This window comes from Triticum urartu, chromosome 5, assembly GCF_003073215.2.
Source record: "Triticum urartu cultivar G1812 chromosome 5, Tu2.1, whole genome shotgun sequence".
In the NCBI taxonomy this organism is placed as follows: Eukaryota; Viridiplantae; Streptophyta; class Magnoliopsida; order Poales; family Poaceae; genus Triticum; species Triticum urartu.
Genome location: NC_053026.1, coordinates 169,479,028 through 169,495,013, shown reverse-complemented (window position 1 = coordinate 169,495,013; position 15,986 = coordinate 169,479,028).

The following is a 15,986-nucleotide window of genomic DNA, read 5'->3' as shown; positions in this document are numbered from 1 at the left end:
ACGAGTAAACAAGAGCAAACGGGCAAAAGAGGCAAATAGAGAGGGAGGATAGAGAGAGAGAGGGCGAATAAAACGGCAAGGGTGAATTGGGGGGAGAGGAAAACGAGAGGCAAATGGCAAATAATGTAATGCGAGAGATAGGGATTGTGATGGGTACTTGGTATATTGAATTTTGCGCAGACTCCCCAGCAACGGCGCCAGAAATCCTTCTTGCTACGTCTTGAGCTTGCGTTGGTTTTCCCCGAAGAGGAAGGGATGATGCAGCATAGTAGCGTAAGTATTTCCCTCAGTTTTTGAGAACCAAGGTATCAATCCAGTAGGAGGCCACGCTCAAGTCCCTCGTACCTGCACAAAACGATAGCTACTCACAACCAACGCGATTAGGGGTTGTCAAGCCCTTCACGGTCACTTACGAGAGTGAGATCTGATAGATAGAATATTTTTGGTATTTTTGGTATAAAGATGCAAAGTAAAAAAGTAAAGGCAAAGTAAATAGCAAAACAATATTAAAGTGATGGAGATTGATATGATGAGAATAGACCCGGGGACCATAGGTTTCACTAGTGGCTTCTCTCAAGAGCATAAGTATTCTATGATGGGTGAACAAATTACTGTTGAGCAATTGATAGAATTGAGCATAATTATGAGAGTATCTAGGCATGATCATGTATATAGGCATCACGTCCGTGACAAGTAGACCAAAACGATTCTGCATCTACTACTATTACTCCACTCATCGACCGCTATCCAGCATGCATCTAGAGTATTAAGTTAAAAACAGAGTAATACCTTAAGCAAGATGACATGATGTAGAGAGATAAATTCATGCAATATGAAATAAACCCCATCTTGTTATCCTCGATGGCAACGATACAATACGTGCCTTGCTGCCCCTTCTGTCACTGGGTAAGGACACCGCAAGATCGAACCCAAAGCTAAGCACTTATCCCATGGCAAGAACTACCAATCTAGTTGGCCAAACCAAACGGATAATTCGAAGAGACTTGCAAAGATAACCAATCATGCATAAAAGAATTCAGAGAAGATTCAAATATTATTCATAGTTAGACTTGATCATAAACCCACAATTCATCGGTCTCAACAAACACACCACAAAAAGAAGATTACATCGAATAGATCTCCACGAGAGAGGGGGGGAACTTTGTATTGAGATTCAAAGAGAGAGAAGAAGCCATCTAGATACTAACTATGGACCCGAAGGTCTGAGGTAAACTACTCACACTTCATCGGAGAGGCTATGGTGATGTAGAAGCCCTCCGTGATGACGGCCCTCTTCCGGCGGAGCTCTGGAACATGCCCCAAGATGGGATCTCATGGATACAGAAAGTTGCGGCGGTGGAATTAGGTTTTTGGCTCTTGTTCTGATCGTTTGGGGGTACATGTGTATATATAGGAGGAAGAAGTACGCCGGAGGAGCAACGAGAGGCCCACGAGGCAGGGGGGCGCGCCCTAGGGGGGGCGCCCCCCACCCTCGTGACCGCCTCTTTTGTTCCTTGGAGCAGGGTCCAAGTCTCCTGGATCACGTTCGGTGAGAAAATCACGTTCCCGAAGATTTTATTCCGTTTGGACTCCGTTTGATATTCTGTTTCTCCGAAACACTGAATATGCAAAAAATAGCAATTCTGGGCTGGGCCTCCGGTTAATAGGTTAGTCCCAAAAATAATATAGAAGTGGAAAATAAAGCCCAATATAGTCCAAAACAGTAGATAATATAGCATGGAGCAATCAAAAATTATAGATACGTTGGAGTTGTATCAGTGGCTTCTCTGCTCTTAGGAGACATGCTGAAGATTGTCTTCCTCCGACAGTTAGCATTGGAAGCATTTTTTTGACTCCACTTGATGTCTACAAAATTTCTGGCTTATTGAATAGTATGGTTACTTTCAAGACATGTTGTAGAATTCACATAGAACCGGGTGGCATTTTCCTCACATTTCATTGTGATTTTAATTTGAGCATTCAGCTTGAATACCCTATAAACTTTCCGTCGTTGTGCTCTTATTGTTTTGGTGTAGCACTTCATGTCACAATTGAATGTTCAATTCTTACCACTGCAGAAACTTGCAACATATACTGATTCATTAGATAATGAGTATGTGTGAGCTCTCTCTGTCTTTCTGGTTCCACCTAATGCCTTCCAGTGTTTTGTTTTTTAGATATCCTAGTCTCCTTGTATTTTAGCTTCATTTATTTAGCTCTTCCAGAATTTGTCGTGAAAGTAAGTGGAATGGGCGCTTCCAACATGGCACCACCCAGCTTCCTCACAAGAGGCGCCACCAGGTGGCGCCCCAACCCCTAGTTTACTTACACCCAGACTGCTCTCCTCACCTCTCACGTGTCCACTAATACACTCGTATCAGGTGTGACAATTGCCCCTCCATGAGCTGCAGCGTCTTCTGTCCAGCATGGTGCCTTCGGGTAGCGATGACGCGACACATTGTAATCTTCCCAGGTTATGGACTCTTGGAGAGTGATGACCAGTAACCGCGTACCTGCACCACGGGGCTGTTGCCCTTCTTGACCATGCGTCAATCCAAGATGGCGACATGTTGGAGTGGAGCCGCGGTGAGGTCGGGTGTACAGGGCAACTCGGAGAAGATCGGCGAGTAATCTAGCATGAAGGGCTTCAGCTGTGACACATGGAAGACAGAGTGGATACGATTGCCCTCTAGCAGCTGGAGCTTGTAGGCCATGGTGTCGATGCGCTGCAGAACCTTGAATGGGCTGAAGAACTTGTAGGCAAGCTTGGGGCAGGGGCGGTTGGCAACCGTTGACTGTACGTAGGGTTGGAGCTTGAGGAGGACTTGATCTCCCTCGCTGAAGGAGCTCTCGGTCAGGTTCTTGTCGGCTTTCTATTTGAACCTATTCTGGGCGCGTGCCAGCTGCGAGTGCCTCGGTGTGTTGAGCCCAGTCCAGCTCCTCACTGGCCTCTGTTGGTAAGTTAGCGGCAAACGTCAGTAGGCCCACAAGGTTGGGCTCCTTTCGTACAATGCTTGGAAGAGAGAAGTGTTCAGTGAGGAGTGGCAAGTGGTGTTGTACCAGAATTCCACCGTCGGCAGGCACTTGCACCACTTGGAGGGTGTGTCATCGATGGCACAGCGCAAGTACATCTTGAGGCACTAGTTCACGCGCTAGCTTTGGCCGTCAGTCTGCGGACAGTACACTATGGAGTAGTTCAACTTGGTGTTGGCAGCGGCAAGGATGGCATGCCACATGTTTCTAGTGAAGATGTTATCTCGGTCGGAGATGATGGAATGGGGAACGCTGTGCAACTTGATGATGTTGTCCTAGAAAGCACGGGCACTGCTGCCGCCATGAAGGGATGAAAAAGGGGCACGAAGTGTGCATACTTGGTGAAGCGATCAACGATGACCGTGATGACTTTGTAGCCCTCGGACGCTGGCAAGCCCTCAATGAAGTCCATGGTGAGGTCCTGCCAGGGCTCCATGGGCACGTGAAGTGGTTGCGGGAGGCTCGACGTCTTGATGTGTTCGTGCTTGGTGTGCTGGCAAACAGCACACTGGTGCACGAACTCCTCGACCGCCTACTTGAGCCCATGCCAGGCGAAGTGCTTCTTGAGGTGCTGGTAGGTGGCTGTCACGCTGGAGTGGCCCCCACTGCACTTGCGTGGAAGGCGTGGATCAGCTTGGTTTGAAGGGCGGAGTTGGTGCCGATCCAAAGCTTGTCATGGAGGCAGATGACGCCCTATCGAGCTCATAGCCTTGGTCGTCGGGGCTGGAGATGGCCAAGCATTGGAGAAGATCCTGTGCATGTGCATCCGTCTGTAGGAGTTGGCCACCTCCTGGAGCCACTGAGGTTGACATGTGGACAAGGCGTTGATGGCAAGCAGGTGGCCGACGCGCGAGAGGGCATCCGCTCGCCGTTCTCGACACCACGCCGGTACTTGAAGGAGAACTAGCGTCCAATGAGCTTGGACATGGCCTTGCGCTGGAGCTCGGTATCCAGTTGTTGTTCGCCCAGGGTACACAAGCTCTTGTGGTCAGTTACGATGACAAACAGAGCACGCTGGAGATAGGAGCGCCATTTGTCGACGGCCATGATCATGGCAAGGAACTCCTTCTTGTAGATGGAGAGGTGTTGCTTCCGTATCCCCAAGGCCTTGCTGACACTACAAAAAAAGACACATCCGTGACATTTTGGGTCGAACGAATTTTTTCTGTCATACTTATGACACTTCTATGACGATAATTGTGATAAAACCCGGTATCATCGTAGATGTGGTGGGCTCCTACTTCTATGACAAAAATCATAACAAAAAATGGGCTTTTCATCCTGGGCACGCCAGAGACGCAGCTACATGACATTCTTTGGGCCGTCCATGACGGAAAAAACCATGGTAGAAGCGAGCACGAGGAAAATATCGGGGGAGTTCCCGGTTACGGTGGGTGGTCGGTGGCCGAGCGATGCGTGTTTCTCTCATACACGTACACGTGTGTGCGAGGCGTTGTGCTCTAACTAAAACCGAGCGAGGTGTTGGGCTCTAACTAAACCTGAGCGATTGCACTGCAGGCTACGCGTTACTAAACCCGAGCGATCGACTGATGGTTGTTAACTGAACCCGATCGAGCGATTCCTTCGCTACTGCTGCTAACTGAAGCCGATCAAACCTGCTCCTTTGGATGAACAGTGAGCATTGTTGGGGGGTTGGATGAATAGTTCCCGGTGGGGGGGCGGATGAACAGGACCCCGTGGTAGTAGAGGCCATTTCCACTGGATGAATAGTACCACGATCAATCAAGCCGGTGGATGAACAGGACCCCGTGGAGGGGTGGATGAACAGGACCCCGTGGAGGGCTGGTTGAACAGTAGCCGGTGGAGAGCTGGATGAACAATAGCCCGTGGAGGGGTGGTTGAACAGGACCCCGTGGAGAGGGGTGGTTGAACAGTGGCCGGTGGAGGAGCGCGCGGTGGAGGCTGGATGAACAGGAGCCCATGGATGAAAAGTCACAGGTGGAGGCTGGAGGAGGTCGACGATGGATGAAAAGTCGCAGGTGGAGGCTGGAGGAGGTCGACGGTGGATGAAAAGTAGCCCGTGGAGGCTGGAGGAGGTCAACGGTGGAGATGAACAGTGTCCCGTGGAGTCCCGTTTTGCGGTACGCCACATCCCTCCCGATGAACAGGACCCCTGTTTCCACCGTAGTGCTCCAACACAAGTCCGTTTCCTCCGTTTTGCGGTACGCCACACCCCTCCCGATCAACAGGACCTCGTTTCAACCATAGGAGGTCCAAGAGAAGTCTGTTTCCTCCGTTTTGCGGTACGCCAGACCCCTCCCGATGAACAGGAACCCGTTTCGATCGTGGCCGGTCGAACACAAGGCCATTTCCTCCGTTCTGCGATACGCCAGGCCTCGTTTCCATCGGCTTTTCCGTCCAAGCCGGTTGGCTCCCGATGAACAGCACGCGCTCCGTTGCCTCCCGATGAACACGACGCATTCTGTTGCCTCCCCATGAACACGATGGTGACGCAGTTTCTCCGTTCCGACCCAGCCATGTACACGAGCCCTGACCATATGTATGCGTGAGTAGGCGTTCGAGACCCCGCCCATATGTACGTACGTGGCCATATTTACTTTCTTGCACCCTGGCCGATGTACATACATGTACATGCTACGTGCGTGCCTCTACTATGACACGTGCGCACCTCTACATCGACTAGTATGTACGTACATGTTCGCGACCAGAATGACAACGCTACGTACGCTTCGACCAGGTGGGTCCCGACTGTCAGGCACTTCCTTCCATACGAAGATGTAGCTGGTGGGTCCCAGTAGTCAGGGGGAAACATTTTCTCGCGAAATACGGTGGCCCGTCCGGTGGGTCCCTGCTGTCAGGTGGAGGAATCATTATTTTCCACATAATAAGGAGGCGCTTCCATGCTGCGGCCGTGGACCCAGCTGTCAGCCTCTCCACATACAGTACTCTTCCAATGGAAGTCGTTCCTTGACCACGTTGATCATGCCATGCCGAGAGCACCAGGGCGGTGGACGACGGTGAGGCCTAGGAAGGGGACGACACGGAGCTGAGGAAGACGCGACAGCGGATGCCCACGCGGAGAGGAGTACAAGGGTTCACTGGTTCGACTGTGGTGTGAGGCTGCCATCGCAGTAGGGCCTGGCCAGCGGTGGGAATAGTAGGGGCGGTGAGGCCTTCGTGGCAGCATAGCCGGCCATGAGAGGCAGGAGCATGCGGCAAGACCGACGCTGCTTTGGGCGGCTGGAGCAAGAAGACCAGAGGTTGAAGAAGCACTACAGCCGTTGGATGGACATCGTATGGTCACTAGAGCTAGAATCGTTCATATTGACTAAGTTGACAAAGCCCTCTATCCCCGTCAACTTAGTAGGCCCACAAGTCGGCCTCCCACTATGGTGGGTTCCAGCTAGCAAGGGGAGTATTCATTTTTTGTGCGTAATAAGGAGGCACTTCCTTGCGTGCGAAGATATAGTTGGTGGGTCCGACCTGTTAGCGGGGGAACGTTTTTTTCTCGAAACACAGAGGCCCTTCCGGTGGGTCCCAACTATTAGGTCGAGGAATCATTAGTTTGGGCGTAATAAGGAGGCATTTCCTTACGTGCGGGCGTGGACCCAGCTGTCAGCGTCTCCACATACAGTCCACTTCTGATGGATGTCGCTCGTTGACCACGTTGACCACGCCGTGCCGAGATCACTAGGGCGGTGGATGACGGCGAGGCCTAGGAAGGGAATGGCATGGAGCCAGGGAAGACTCAATAGCTGTTTCCCATGCAGAGGGGAGTATGAGGGTTTACTGGTTCGTCTGCCATCGCCGGAGAATAACAGTAGGTGTGGGTGAGTAGAGGGATGGCTAGGCCAGCGATGGGAGTACGGTGGGGCGGTGAGGCCTGCGTGGCAGCATAGCCGGCCATGGGAGGAGGGAGCAGGCAGTCCCGCCAGCGCTTGTTTGAGCGGCTGGAGCAGGAAGAGCAGGGGGATGATCTGGCCAGCAATGGGAGTAGTAGGGGGAACTGAGGCCTCCGCGGCAGCACAGCCGGCCACGTGAGGTAGGAGCAGGCGGCACGACCGGCGCTGCTTTGGGCGGCTGAGCAAGAACACCAGAGGTTGAAGAAGCACGACGGCCGTTAGATGGACATCGTACGGTCACTGCAGCTAGAATCATTTATATTGACTAAGTTGACAAAGCCCTTGGTACGCGTCAACTTAGTAGGCCCACAGGTCAGCCTCCGAAACGGTGCGCCCAGATGTCAGGGGGAGGAATCATTTTTTGGGCGGGTGAAGCTAGAATATCCGAGATTGAAGAAGAAGCACGACATCCGTTGGATGGACATCCAATGGCCACTGCTGCTAGAACCGTGTGTTGACTATAAGTTGACAAAGCTTTGCATACGCGTCAACTTACTTATTTTTTTAGGGGACGCATCAACTTAGTAGGCCCACAAGTGTGTGGCACATAACTTATAGCCCATTTGCGGTTTGTAAGAATGTACAACCCATTTTTGAATAATAATGGAATTTACTACAGCCCATTTACAGTTTGTTAAAAGTACAGTCCATTTTCTAGCTAGGACAACGAGTAATAATTTCAACCAGATGTTCAAACAGAATTCAATAAAATTTCCCACATTTTGATGGGATCTGAAATATTTTTATCCCGAAATTTCTAGTCAGATTAAATACAATTTCAATATAAATTTGTATTACGTAAAAATCCAACGAAACATTGCACGCGCAACAATTAATGAAATTAAAATTTTCAAAATCCAAAAATAATATTTTATAAAGTAATTACGTGTTTGGTGCATTTTTTATAGTTACTACCCAATTTTTATAATAACATCCCATTTATTATTTCTTAAAGCCCATTTTCTTGGAATAACTAGTTGACCTTGCCTGGGTATTCCTCAAAAAAAGTATAGCTGGGCTAGCCATTTTCAGCTTGAAAAAAATTAATATCTGGGCTGGATATCTGGCCTGGGCTAGACAGGTCATAGCCCGCCCAGTTAATACCCTGCTCTCCTCTGAACAACAACGAAAACATCGCTCAAGAAAAACTCTACAGTGCTCACACCTCAAAAACACAAATACTTCTCGAGCTTCTTGGTCCCATCTGTCAGCTACTCCTTGTGCAATTCTCTCGTTTATTGACTACATAGGTTGACAATGGTGTGGGACCGTGATGTCAGGAAACCAGGAGGAAGCAAAAAAATACAGTTGTATATAATAAGGAGGCACTTGCGTACGTGCGGCTATGGACCTGGTGGGTCTCCACTGTCAACCTCTCCAAGTAAAGTCATATCCTCATTCCTCATGTCCGTTGACCATGTTGACAACGCGAGACGGCGGCGCCACGACGAGCGCAACAACTAGAAGGACGACAGAGAGGGCCTCGCGGGCCCTACAGATAGTCTGATACAGCGCCCGCTGCTCATTCAGGAAGCCAGGATCATCGGACACCTATGAGCACCTTCGAGAGACTGAGACAGCATGAAACGGTAAGGCCGCACTTGGGAGATCTGGTTTATTTCACAGCGGTATTAGGATACAAGTGTAATTTACTCGTCATCGGAAACAACGCATAAAATACAGGCGTAATGAAACTGAGGGCCCAAGGTCTGTAACGAAAACCAGCGTGTTACACGTGTAATTTGAGAGACCAGTGTATATTTTACTAGTCTAAATCGACCAACCAAGCGCTTCACCCGAGACCATCTGCTTTTATTTACAAGCATCAGTTTTACAAGTGGTTTTGGTTGGAAAACGATGATCCAATCACGGCCTAAGATGATGAGTTGGTCGGAAGATCATATGGTTTCACCTTTAACCTACCCGAGTTGTCGTATAGGCTATGAATGAAACATAAGACAATGAACTTCTTAAGCACAGAAACAACAAAAGAGGATGATCTTCATAATATGCAAATCATAGGCATTGGCTCAACATGCAAAACAATATGAAGCATTATTCTCAGGAGGCATGGTGAACAGCTCGTGATGCTGCATGCCACAGCATTCCAAGATCAACTTTGCAATCAAACTCACAAGGCCTAGCATTACATAGACAACATCCAGAACAAACTCTTAAAATAGCTTACATAAGTCAACATTCATGTGACTATGCATCTCAGCAGAGTGAATATTTCTGAACTGAAGACAGGAATAGGAAAAAATGATCGACGTTGCTCACAGCAAAGGGCGTCCCACTCAAAAATATCAAATGCATGTCTTCTGGCTAACATCAATGAGCAACATTCAACAAGGTTTTCCAATTCCAATATATTAAACTTATGTCTTCTTGCTAACATCAATGATAAACTTGGACAAGCTTTTCCCATTCAAAATATGTAATGCCTATGATTGTGGAATAGGCAGGGTTTTGTTGGGGAACATAGTAATGTCAAAAAATTTCCTACGCACACACAGGATCATGGTGATGCATAGCAACGAGAGGGGAGAGTGTGTCCACGTACCTTCGTAGACTGAAAGCGGAAGCATTAGCACAACGCGGTTGATGTAGTCGTACGTCTTCAAAATCCGACCGATCCAAGTACCGAACATACGACACCTCCGAGTTCAGCACACATTCAGCTCGATGACGTCCCGCGAACTTCGATCTAGCAGAGCTTCACGGGAGAGTTCCGTCAGCACGACGGCGTGATGACGGTGATGATGTTGCTACCGACGCAGGGCTTCGCCTAAGCACCACTACGATATAACCGAGGTGGAATATGGTGGAGGGGGGCACCGCACATGGCTGGAATAAATCAATAGATCAACTTGTGTGTTCTAGGGTGCCCCCTGCCCTTGTATATAAAGGATGGAGGAGGGGAGGCCGGCCAGCCCCTAGGGTGTGCCAAAAGTGTGGAGTCCTACTAGGACTCCCTAGCCCTAGTAGGATTCCTCCTCCCATATGGAATAGGAAAAGGGGAAGGGAAAAGGAGAAGGAAGGAAGGGGGCCCCCCTTCCCTAGTCCAATTCGGACCAGACCATTGGGAGGGGTGCGGACACCTTTTGAGGCCTTTCTCTCCTTTCCCGTATGGCCCATTTAGGCCCAATACGAATTCCCGTAACTCTCCGGTACTCCGAAAATACCCGAATCACTCGGAACCTTTCCGATGTCCGAATATAGTCGTCCAATATATCAATCTTTACGTCTCGACCATTTTGAGACACCTCGTAATGTCCCCGATCTCATCCGGGACTCCGAACTACCTTCGATACAGCAAATCACATAACTCATAATACAAATCATCACCGAACGTTAAGCGTGCGGACCATACGGGTTTGAGAACCATGTAGACATGACCGAGACACATCTTCGGTCAATAACCAATAGCGGAACCTGGATGCTCATATTGGCTCCTACATATTCTACGAAGATCTTTATCGGTCAAACCGCATAACAACATACGTTGTTCCCTTTGTCATCGGTATGTTACTTGCCCGAGATTCGATCGTCGGTATCTCAATACCTAGTTCAATCTCGTTACAGGCAAGTCTCTTTACTCGTTCCGTAATACATCATCCCGCAACTAACTCATTAGTTACAATGCTTGCAAGGCTTATAGTGATGTGCATTACCGAGAGGGCCCAGAGATACCTCTCTGACAATCGGAGTGACAAATCCTAATCTCGAAATACGCCAACTCAACAAGTACCTTCGAAGACACCTGTAGAGCACCTTTATAATCACCCAGTTACGTTGTGACGTTTGGTAACACACAAAGTGTTCCTCCGATAAACGGGAGTTGCATAATCTCATAGTCATAGGAACATGTATAAGTCATGAAGAAAGCAATAGCAACATACTAAACGATCAAGTGCTAAGCTAACGGAATAGGTCAAGTCAATCACATCATTCTCCTAATGATGTGATCCCGTTAATCAAATGACAACTCATGTCTATGGCTAGGAAACTTAACCATCTTTGATTCAACGAGCTAGTCAAGTAGAGGCATACTAGTGACACTCTGTTTGTCTATGCATTCACACATGTATCAAGTTTCCGGTTAATACAATTCTAACATGAATAATAAACATTTTTCATGAAATATGGAAATAAGTAATAACTTTATTATTGCCTCTAGGGCATATTTCCTTCAGTCTCCCACTTGCACTAGAGTCAATAATCTAGATCACATCACCATGTGATTAACATCGATAGTTCACATCATCATGTGATTAACACCCATAGTTCACATCGCCATGTGACCAACACCCAAAGGGTTTACTAGATTCAGTAATCTAGTTCACATCGTTATGTGATTAACACCCAAAGAGTACTAAGGTGTGATCATGTTTTTCTTGTGAGAGAATCTTAGTCAACGGGTCTTTCACATTGAGATCCGTTATGTATATTTTGCAAATTTCTATGCCGACAATGCTCTACACGGAGCTACTTTAGCTAATTGCTCCCACTTTCAATATGTATCCAGATTGAGACTTAGAGTCATCTGGATCAGTGTCAAAACTTGCATCGACGTAACCCTTTACAACGAACCTTTTGTCACCTCCATAATCGAGAAACATATCCATGTTCAACTAATGATAAGTTTGACCGCTGTCCAGTGATCTACTCCTAGATCACTATTATACTCCCTTGCCAAACTCAGTGTAGGGTATACAATAGATCTGGTACACATCATGGCATACTTTATAGAACCTATGGCTGAATCATAGGGAATGACTTTCATTCTCTTTCTATCTTCTGCCGTGGTCGGGCTTTGAGTCTTACTCAACTTCACACCTTGCAACACAGGCAAGAACTCTTTCTTTGACTGTTCCATTTTGAACTAATTCAAAATCTTGTCAAGGTACATACTCATTGAAAATCTTTATCAAGTGTTTTGATCTATCTCTATAGATCTTGATGCTCAACATGTAAGCAGCTTCACCGAGGTCTTTCTTTGAAGAACTCCTTTCAAATACTCCTTTATGCTTTCCAGAAAATTCTACATCATTTCTGATCAACAATATGTCGTTTACATATACTTATCAGAAAGGCTATAATGCTCCCACCGCAAGTTTGTATAAAACTATATGCTTTAATCAACTCATCAAAGCGTATATTCCAACTCCGAGATGCTTGCACCAGTCCACAGATGGATCGCTGGAGCTTGCACATTTTGTTAGCACCTTTAGGATTGGCAAAACCTTCTGGTTGCATCATATACAACTCTTTTTTAATAAATCCATTAAGGATTGCAGTTTTGTTATCCATTTGCCAGATTTCATAAAATGCGACAATTGCTAACATGATTCGGACAGACTTTAAGCATCGATACGAGTGAGAAAATCTCATCGTAGTCAACACCTTGAACTTTGTCAAAACCTTTTTCTGACAAGTCTTGCTTTGTAGATAGTAACACTACTATCAGCGTCCGTCTTCCTCTTGAAGATCCATTTATTTTCTATGGCTTGCCGACCATCGGGCAAGTCAACCAAAGTCCACACTTTGTTCTCATACATGGATCCCATTTCAGATTTCATGGCCTCAAACCATTTCGCAGAATCTGGGCTCATCATCGCTTCCTCATAGTTCGTAGGTTTGTCATGGTCAAGTAACATGACCTCCAGAACAGGATTACCGTACCACTCTGGTGTGGATCTTACTCTGGTTGACCTACGAGGTTCGGTAGTAACTTGATCTGAAGTTACATGATCATCATCATTAGCTTCCTCACTAATTGGTGTAGGAGTCATAGGAACAGATTTCTGTGATGAACTACTTTCCAATAAGTGAGCAGGTACAGTTACCTCATCAAGTTCTACTTTCCTCCCACTCACTTCTTTCGAGAGAAACTCCTTCTCTAGAAAGGATCCATTCTTAGCAACGAATATCTTGCCTTCGGATCTGTGATAGAAGGTGTACCCAACTGTCTCCTTTGGGTATCCTATGAAGACACATTTCTCCGACTTGGGTTTGAGCTTATTAGGATGAAACTTTTTCACATAAGCATCGCAACCCCAAACTTTCAGAAACAACAACTTTGGTTTCTTGCCAAACCACAGTTCATATGGTGTCGTCTCAACGGATTTAGATGGTGCCCTTTTTAATGTGAATGCAGTTGTCTCTAATGCATAACCCCAAAATGATAGTGGTAAATCGGTAAGAAACATCATAGATTGCACCATATCTAATAAAGTACGGTTACGATGTTCGGACACACCATTACGCTGTGGTGTTCCAGGTGACGTGAGTTGCGAAACTATTCCGCATTGTTTCAAATGAAGACCAAACTCGTAACTCAAATATTCTCCTCCATGATCAAATCGTAGAAACTTTATTTTCTTGTTACAATGATTTTCTACTTCACTCTGAAATTATATGAACTTTTCAAATGTTTCAGACTTATGTTTCATCAAGTAGATATACCCATATCTGCTCAATTCATCTGCGAAGGTCAGAAAATAACGATACCCGCCGCGAGCCTCAACACTCATCGGATTGCATACATCAGTATGTATTATTTCCAATAAGTCAGTTGCTCGCTCCCTTGTTCCAGAGAATGGAGTCTTAGTCATCTTGCCCATGAGGCATGGTTCGCAAGCATCAACTGATTCATAATCAAGTGATTCCAAAAGCCTATCAGCATGGATTTTCTTCATGCGCTTTACACCAATATGACCTAAAACGGTAGTGCCACAACTAAGTTGCACTATCATTATTAATTTTTCATCTTTTGGCTTCAATATTATGAATATGTGTATCACTACGATCGAGATCCAACAAACCATTTTCATTGGGTGTATGACCATAGAAGGTTTTATTCATGTAAACAGAACAACAATTATTCTCTAATTTAAATGAATAACCATTTTGCAATAAACATGATCAAATCATATTCATGCTCAACGCAAACACCAAATAACACTTATTTAGGTTCAACACTAATCCCGAAAGTATAGGGAGTGTGCGATGATGATCATATCAATCTGGGAACTACTTCCAACACACATCGTCACCTCGCCCTTTAACTAGTTTCTGTTCATTCTGCAACTCCCGTTTCGAGTAACTACTCTTTAGCAACTGAACTAGTATCAAATACTTGAGGGGTTGCTATAAACACTAGTAAAGTACACATCAATAACATGTATATCAAATTTACCTTTGTTCACTTTGCCATCCTTATTATCCGCCAAATACTTGGGGCAGTTCCGCTTCCAGTGACCAGTCCCTTTGCAGTAGAAGCACTCAGCCTTAGGCCTAGGTCCAGACTTGGGTTTCTTCACTTTAGCAGCAACTTGCTTGCCGTTCTTCTTGAAGTTACCCTCCTTCCCTTTTCCCTTTTCTTGAAACTGGTGGTCTTGTCAACCAGCAACACTTGATGCTCTTTCTTGATTTCTACCTTCGTCGATTTTAGCATCGCGAAGAGCTCGAGAATTACTTTTGTCATCCCTTGCATATTATAGTTCATCACGAAGTTCTAGTAACTTGGTGATAGTGACTAGAGAACTTTGTCAATTACTATCTTATTTGGAAGATTAACTCCCACTTGATTCAAGCAATTGTAGTACTCAGATAATCTGAGCACATGCTCACTGGTTGAGCTATTCTCCTCCATCTTATAGGCAAAGTACTGTCAGAGGTCTCATACCTCTCGACACGGACATGAGTATGTAATACCAATTTCAACTCTTGGAACATCTTATATGCTCCGTGGTGTTCAAAACATTTTTGAAGTCCCGGTTCTAAGCCGTAAAGCATGGTGCACTAAACTATCAAGTAGTCATCATATCGAGCTTGCCAAACGTTCATAATGTCTGCATCTGCTCTTGCAATTGGTCTGTCACCTAGCGGTGCATCAAGGACATAATTCTTCTATGCAGCAATGAGGATAATCCTCAGATCACGGATCCAATCCGCATCATTGCTACAAACATCTTTCAACTTAGTTTTCTCTAGGAACATATCAAAATAAACAGGGGAGAAAAACGCGAGCTATTGATCTACAACATAGATATGCTAATACTACCAGGATTAAGTTCATGATAAAATTAAAGTTCAATTAATCATATTACTTAAGAACTCCCACTTAGATAGACATCCCTCTAATCATCTAAGCGATCACATGATCCAAATCAACTAAACCATGTCCGATCATCACGTGAGATGGAGTAGTTTTCAATGGTGAACATCACTATGTTGATCATATCTTCTATATGATTCACACTCGACCTTTCGGTCTCAGTGTTCCGAGTCCATATCTGCATATGCTAGGCTCGTCAAGTTTAACCCGAGTATTCTGCGTGTGCAAAAACTGGCTTGCACCCGTTGTAGATGAACGTAGAGCTTATCACACCCGATCATCACGTGGTGTCTCGGCACAATGAACTTTGGCAACGGTGCATACTCAGGGAGAACACTTTTATCTTGAAATTTAGTGAGAGATCATCTTATAATGCTACCGTCGATCTAAGCAAAATAAGATGCATAAAAGATAAACATCACATGCAATCAATATAAGTGATATGATATGGCCATCATCATCTTGTGCTTGTGATCTCCATCTCCGAAGCACCGTCATGATCACCATCGTCACCGGCGCGACACCTTGATCTCCATCATAGCATCGTCGTCGTCTCGCCAACTATTGCTTCTATGACTATCGCTACCGCTTAGTGATAAAGTAAAGCATTACAGGGCGATTGCATTGCATACAATAAAGCGACAACCATATGGCTCCTACCAGTTGCCGATAACTCGGTTACAAAACATGATCATCTCATACAATTAAAATATAGCATCATTTCTTGACCATATCACATCACAACATGCCCTGCAAAAACAAGTTAGACGTCCTCTACTTTGTTGTTGCAAGTTTTACGTGGCTGCTACGGGCTGAGCAAGAACCGTTGTTACCTACGCATCAAAACCACAACGATAGTTCGTCAAGTTAGTGCTGTTTTAACCTTCTCAAGGACCGGGCGTAGCCACACTCGGTTCAACTAAAGTTGGAGAAACTGACACCCGCCA